The sequence below is a fragment of the Leuresthes tenuis genome, unplaced genomic scaffold, assembly GCF_036924035.1.
Source record: "Leuresthes tenuis unplaced genomic scaffold, fLeuTen1.0.hap1 SCAF_4, whole genome shotgun sequence".
Lineage (NCBI taxonomy): Eukaryota > Metazoa > Chordata > Actinopteri > Atheriniformes > Atherinopsidae > Leuresthes > Leuresthes tenuis.
In genome coordinates this window covers 29,597,139-29,603,607 of record NW_027325358.1, presented here as the reverse complement: position 1 = coordinate 29,603,607, position 6,469 = coordinate 29,597,139, and the positions used below count along the sequence as shown (strand labels likewise).

Sequence of the window (6,469 nt, the reverse complement as noted above, 5' to 3'; positions counted from 1 at the left end):
CACAGCTTCTTGCAGCCGAACACCTCTTCTCCCGCTTTTGATGATGAATGGTCCGGCATTCTTACCTTTTCTAACACATTTTTCAGCAATTATTGTCGGTCATTCACACCTTTCTCATCAGCTTTTTGCAAATTATGATCTGACATTCACACCTACTTGCAGCCGAACACCTCGGCTTCCGCTTTTGATGGTGTATATTTTGGCATTCGAACCTTTTCTTACCCGCTTTTTACCAACTATGGTCGGACATTCACACCTTCTTACAGCGGAACACCTCCGCTCCCTCTTTTGATGGTGTATGTTCTGGCATTCGAACCTTTTCTTACCCACTTTCTACAAACTATGCACGGACATTCACACCTTCTTGCAGCGAAACACCTCCGCTCCCTCTTTTGATTGTGTATGTACGGGCATTCGAACCTTTTCTTACCCGCCTTTTACAAACTATGGTCGGACATTCAAACCTTCTTGTGGCCGAACACATCCACTTCTGCTTTTGATGATGTATAGTTGGGCATTCACGTCTTTTCTTACCCATTTTTCAGTAATTATTGGTGGACTTTCACACCTTCTTGTAGCCGAACAACTCCGCTTCCGCTATTGATTGTGTACAGTCGGGTTTTTTAACCTTTTCTTACCCGCTTTTTACCAACTATGGTCGGACATTCGCAGCATCTTACAGCGGAACACCTCCGCTCCCTCTTTTGATGGTGTATGTTCGGGCATTCGCACCTTGTCTTACCCGCTTTTTACAAAATTTAGTCGAACATTCACACCTTTTTGCAGCCGAACACACTTTTTTGCAGCCGAATTTGGGCATTCGAACCTTTTCATACCCACTTTTTACCAACTATGGTCGGACATTCACACCGTCTTACAGCGGAACACCTCCGCTCCCTCTTTTGATGGTGTATGTTCGGGCATTCGAACCTTTTCTTACCCGCTTTTTACAAACTATGCTCGGACATTCAAACCTTCTTGTAGCCGAACACATCCACTCCTGCTTTTGATGATGTATGGTTGGGCATTCGAACCTACTTGTTGCCCGCTTTTCATTAATTATGGGTGGACATTCACACCTTGTCGCAGCCAAACACCTCCGCTCCCTGTTTTGATCATGTATGGTTGGACATTCGCGCCTTTTCTCACCCGCATTTTGCAAACTATGGTCGGCCATTCACAGCTTCCTCTCCACCATACTTGTATGGTGGGATATTCACACCCACTTGCATCCGAAGACCTCCGCCCCCACTTTTGTTGATATTTAGCCGATCATTCGCACCTTACCCGCTTTTGGCAAACTATGGCCTTCTTGCAGCCAAAAACCTCTGATCTCGCTTTTGATGATGTAAGGTTGGGCATTCAGACCTTGCTTCACCTGCTTTTCATCAAATATAGTCGGACATTCACACCTTCTTGCAGCCGAACACTTCCGCTCCACCTTTTAGTTTTCTATGGGGCATTCACACCTTTTTTTACACCGCATTTTATAAAAACACCACAGGAACACCGTATTGAGGCTTTGTTCTGACCGCTCATTCGGTGTCGCGTTTCTTTCAAGCAATTCTCCTGGTTAGCCCGCACTCGGCTCGCTCCCAGAGCCGTGTTAAAGTCTGCTTCGCATTCACTCTCTTTTCTCAGCAGATTAAAAGAAACTTCCATCCTGCACCGCTGCTTGCTTTTTCACAAGAGCAGAGGAGAGCGCACCGTTCCCAGCGGCACTGCAGTACCAGGTCGATGCTTGGAGTGAACGGAGCAAGCTCCTTTTTCAACTCCTATTGATAAAAATCCATTTAATATGTAGTCCTTGCATAGACATATCACATATTAAACTGATAAGAACAGATACTACACTTGATCTTAGCCAAAAGGCCGAGAAGCGATATCTGTCCACTGGTTCACGTCCGAGGGCCCTTCCTGGCACAATGCGCACTTGTAGCGGTGTTCGTTTTATGGCCATAGTGTCACTTTGCACCTCCGCCCACCCGCTGCACTGAGCACTCTTCAACCCTTTTAAATGGTATAACTTTACACTACCGCACGCTCCAGCGAGCACCATTCAAGCAACATCGGCACAGTCGCAACAAGTAAGGCGAGTCTACTCAGAGAAGTCACTCTGCACAGTAACAAGATTTCTTTTGCACAGACAGAAAGGGCTTCACCCGCAAAGGTAAAGCCTGCCAAAAATAGAAACAATTCATTAGTGCTGCTCTCCACGGAAGTCTTTAGTAAAAGGCGAAAGACTTGTACATTATGAAGAGAAACCAGTGTACGATTATCCATCACTGCGGGAGCAGGGCATCAGGCTAGTTGGCATAGCCACCTTCCCCATGGTGAGCTTTGCTTGGTTGAGACGCTTGCTCCCCCCCCCTTGCTCCTCGGCTGACCAAGTAGGAACAATCGGGCCCTATTCGATGGCTGCCTTGTCTTTTACTCTGTGCAAAAGACAAGGCAGCCACAAACAACACGGGAACACCGTATTGAGGCTTTGTTCTGACTGCTCATTCGGTGTCGCGTTTCTTTCAAGCAATTCTCCCGGTTAGCCCGCACTCGGCTCGCTCCCAGAGCCGTGTTAAAAATCTGCTTCGCATTCACTCTCTTTTCTCAGCAGATTAAAAGAAAGTTTCATCTTAGGCTCCCTGAAACTTCCATCCTGCACCGCTGTTTGCTTTTTCACAAGAGCAGAGGAGAGCGCACCGTTCCCAGCGGCACTGCAGTACCGGGTCGATGCTTGGAGTGAACGGAGCAAGCTCCTTTTTCAACTCCTATTGATAAAAATCCATTTAATATGTAGTCCTCGCATAGAGGACATATCAGACATTAAACTGATAAGAACAGATACTACACTTGATCTTAGCCAAAAGGCCGAGAAGCAATAACAGTCCACTGGTTCACGTCCGAGGGCCCTTCCTGGCACAATGCGCACTTGTAGCGGTGTTCTTTTTATGGCCATAGTGTCACTTTGCACCTCCGCCCACCCGCTGCACTGAGCACTCTTCAGCCCTTTTAAATGGTATAACTTTACACTACCACACGCTCCAGCGAGCACCATTCAAGCAACAACTTTGCACTCCAGCTTCGAACATCGGCACAGTCGCAACAAGTAAGGCGACTCTACTCAGAGAAGTCACTCTGCACAGTAACAAGATTTCTTTTGCACAGACAGAAAGGGCTTCATCCGCAAAGGTAAAGCCTGCCAAAAATAGAAACAACTCATTAGCGCTGCTCAACGTTGTACTTTGCAGTAAAAGAAAGAGCAAATCTAAAGTTTCAGGAATCCGAGAATAAGCTTACTTTCATGAGTTCTTCACGATTTCGGATTTTGCTATAAAATGAATTCCTTCACTCAAACTAAATTAAAACTGCTAAACCGCTAATCTGTTACATACAAGGCAGATGTCAAATTCACCGAAATAGGATCTAAGGGTATTTGGCCAATCGAGCTGTAGCAGCTTCGGTAAAAGAGTATAAGTTGAAGAGTTTGTGAATAAAGGTGTGCGCACACATAGTGAGTTGTAGGAAAATAGGCAGGGAGCAATGCCTGTTGGGGTATATGTTCTTGTATGTTGTCTGACTGTTTGATTTGAATGTGTTGTGTAAGTGTCCAGTTGAATGTTACATGTTTGGGCTTTGACACGCTTCACTGTGGTTGTTAACTGTGTGGTGTGTCCTGAAATGTTATATGTTTGGGCTGTGTGACATGCTTAATGCTTTTCAGTAGCAACCCACTTATTCATATATAGCAACTGACAACATAAGAAGTCCGGACATACTTTGATAGTAGTTGTAGAAGTATCCTTATTGATAATAGATAAACTAATTCATAGTGATAGAACAGTAGATGAACAGGTGCCTGCACATGTCTCATGAAAATAAAATGGGTGTATGATTGCTGACGGCAGAGCAATACTGCCAAACTTATGAGTTCTTGTGGCAAACTTGATTCAGTGTCTTGACGTGTATACGCTGTTTCGCTGACTTGTCACAAGAAACAAAGTGTGTTTGATAAGATCCGACCATTTTATTACGGGAGGATCAGTATGTATGGATTCTGATGTGACTGATAAACCCATTCGTATCTTAAGCATAATCTAATACGTGAGATAACGCCCTGGCACACAATCAAAAAAAAAAAAGAGAGAGAGCGGTTTTGTGTCCCCACAGTCCATAATGTAGAAAAGAGAGAAAAAAGCCTTTCTGATTTGGTGTGTGTGCTCACAGTGCAGAGTGTAGAGAAAAGAGAGAAAAGAAAGCCGTTTTGGTGTCACGGGTGTTGTGACTTACACACACACATTTCTGAATTGAGAAAGGAAATTATTTTAGAGAAAGCACTAGAGTTTAGATCCCACATTTGTTGATAGGCATTCATTTAATTTTTCTTTTAATCAGTTTTAAAGTGAATACTAACTGAGAAATGAAAAAGGTGAAGAGTTTAGAAGCTTGGTTCAAGAGCAAAACTTGGTTTATGATCAGCTGAGTCTCTAAACAGAACAGCAAAGGGCTTCATCGAACATTTAAAAAAGATCAGATTGTTAGAATATCCAGAATTTATAGGAATGGTGGTGATTACTCTTATTTTCTAGAATGGAAATAACTGCACCATGTCTGTTTTATGAATTTAAGGGGCTAAAAAGTTTTGTTCTCGTTTTTCTATGATTAACCGAATGTATGTGGGAGTCCAAACAGACAGAAGGGTTACGGCCGAGCGCTGGACCTTCCAAAAAAGATGAGACAGGCTGGACCTGTGCCATACTAGTTAAGACCTGCCTGTGGATAACAGGTTCTTTAAACTCTCACACCCACAAACTCACACACGTTTGCACACATACACCCATACACACACACATTCTTGAACTTGCTGCAAGATTAAACATTTGCATTAACTGACTCCAGCAACTCTGAGTCTCAATGAGAGACTTTTCTCAACAATTGGGTCCTCAAACCAGATCTCAACGTTTTTTCCGCTTTCCAGGGTCGGAGCTGAAACCGTGCACGGGGGAGTCCAGTACTCCTAATGAAAGACCCCCTGCTGAATTGCGGTAATTAGGGGCCAGTGTCCACTGAAAGGGGGAAAAAGGGACGAGATCGTACTTTTGAATCAATGGCCAGAAGCCATTGGCAGTGCCAGCATCAACAATAATGGTGTTATTTCACCCATTAACACTTAAGGTACCTCATGCAGTGGCTGTGATATGGTTACTTAACAAAATATCTTTACCAGACATCTCTCCTACATAACAGTTCTTCTTTCACAGCCACACCTTGTTGTCGAGAGATGTGCTACACTTAATCCATCCACACTGCTACCTACCCCACAGATGGAAAGCCTCATGATTGCATGTCAGAAATAACCATCAGTGTTTTACCCAGGCCAGACTTAACTGATATACGTTATGAAAATGCAGAAATAACTATATTTATTCAACAGGTCAAGCAAAAAACCCTGATGGCACAAATGCTACAGGATTTGCAGTAGTAACAGAAACTGAAGTTTTCTTAAAACAACCACTACCAAAAAATTACTCTGTTCAAGCAGTCGAATTGGTAGCTTTAACTGAAGCTTGTAAATTAAATAACAAAAAGGTTGTTAACGTTTACACTGACAGTCAGTATGCCTTCTCAACTGTACATGTGTTAACACAGCATTGGAAAAACAGGTATGTTGACATCCATAGCTAAATGTATAAACTACAAATATTTTAGCATTATTAGATGTTATTCAATTGCCATCTACAATAGACTCGTATGAATGACCGGAAGGAAAACCATACTGCCAAAGAATTTGTTTAAATATGCTGCAGTATTGAGCCACGCACCATGTCATGTCTCAACAGGAGGGATGGAAGCAATAATGAACAAGGTTTTTACAGCATATGGTTTTACTAATTATTGAATTTTTTTTTTTTTGAATAAATAAATGAATAAAGTTTTGTCTAGCAGGTCAAATATGTGCAAAATACATTCCACAGGGCAATCTAAGACCAAAACGAAGATAATTCCCTAAGCCAGTGTATCTTTTTCAACATATTTGTTTGGATTTCATTATTTCATTATTGTGTAGATTTCATTGAACTAAATTAATGTTAAGGGAAACGATTCTGCTCAGTGACAACAGAGGTTTTTACCAAATGGTCTGAAATATTTCCATGTGCACAAGCAGATGCACTCTCAGTAGCAAAATCACGCGTAAAATAACTCATTTCTAGATTTGAAATTCCTGAAAAGATCTTCAGTGATAATTTGACACACTTTGTAAACTATGTCATCTCACTGATGGCAAAGAACTTAAAATAGATCTTAGAAACCACTGTGATATAGAAGGTTTCGCTAACACATTGGAATTGTTTTACTATTTACATATGCATGTGCAGTGGCTGCTGAATGCAATGAAGACCTGCTTATCCAGTAAAGTTCAATGTCAATGTGTAATATTCAATTAGGATTTGCAAAACAGTGAAGTTAAACAATG

At 42.3% G+C, this 6,469-nt stretch overlaps 3 non-coding genes across 3 annotated transcripts; all 3 read right to left on the bottom strand.

Moving 5' to 3' along the window:
* Positions 1-1,696: 1,696 nt before the first annotated feature.
* On the bottom strand, positions 1,697-1,884 carry LOC140306119 (U2 spliceosomal RNA). Its single transcript, XR_011915478.1, has one exon. It is a non-coding gene; the product is annotated as a U2 spliceosomal RNA (small nuclear RNA).
* Positions 1,885-2,159: 275 nt separating this feature from the next.
* Positions 2,160-2,273, bottom strand: LOC140306281 (U5 spliceosomal RNA). The gene has a single exon (XR_011915603.1). It is a non-coding gene; the product is annotated as a U5 spliceosomal RNA (small nuclear RNA).
* A 413-nt stretch (positions 2,274-2,686) lies between these two features.
* On the bottom strand, positions 2,687-2,877 carry LOC140306449 (U2 spliceosomal RNA). Its single transcript, XR_011915755.1, has one exon. It is a non-coding gene; the product is annotated as a U2 spliceosomal RNA (small nuclear RNA).
* Between the last annotated feature and the right edge of the window lie 3,592 nt (positions 2,878-6,469).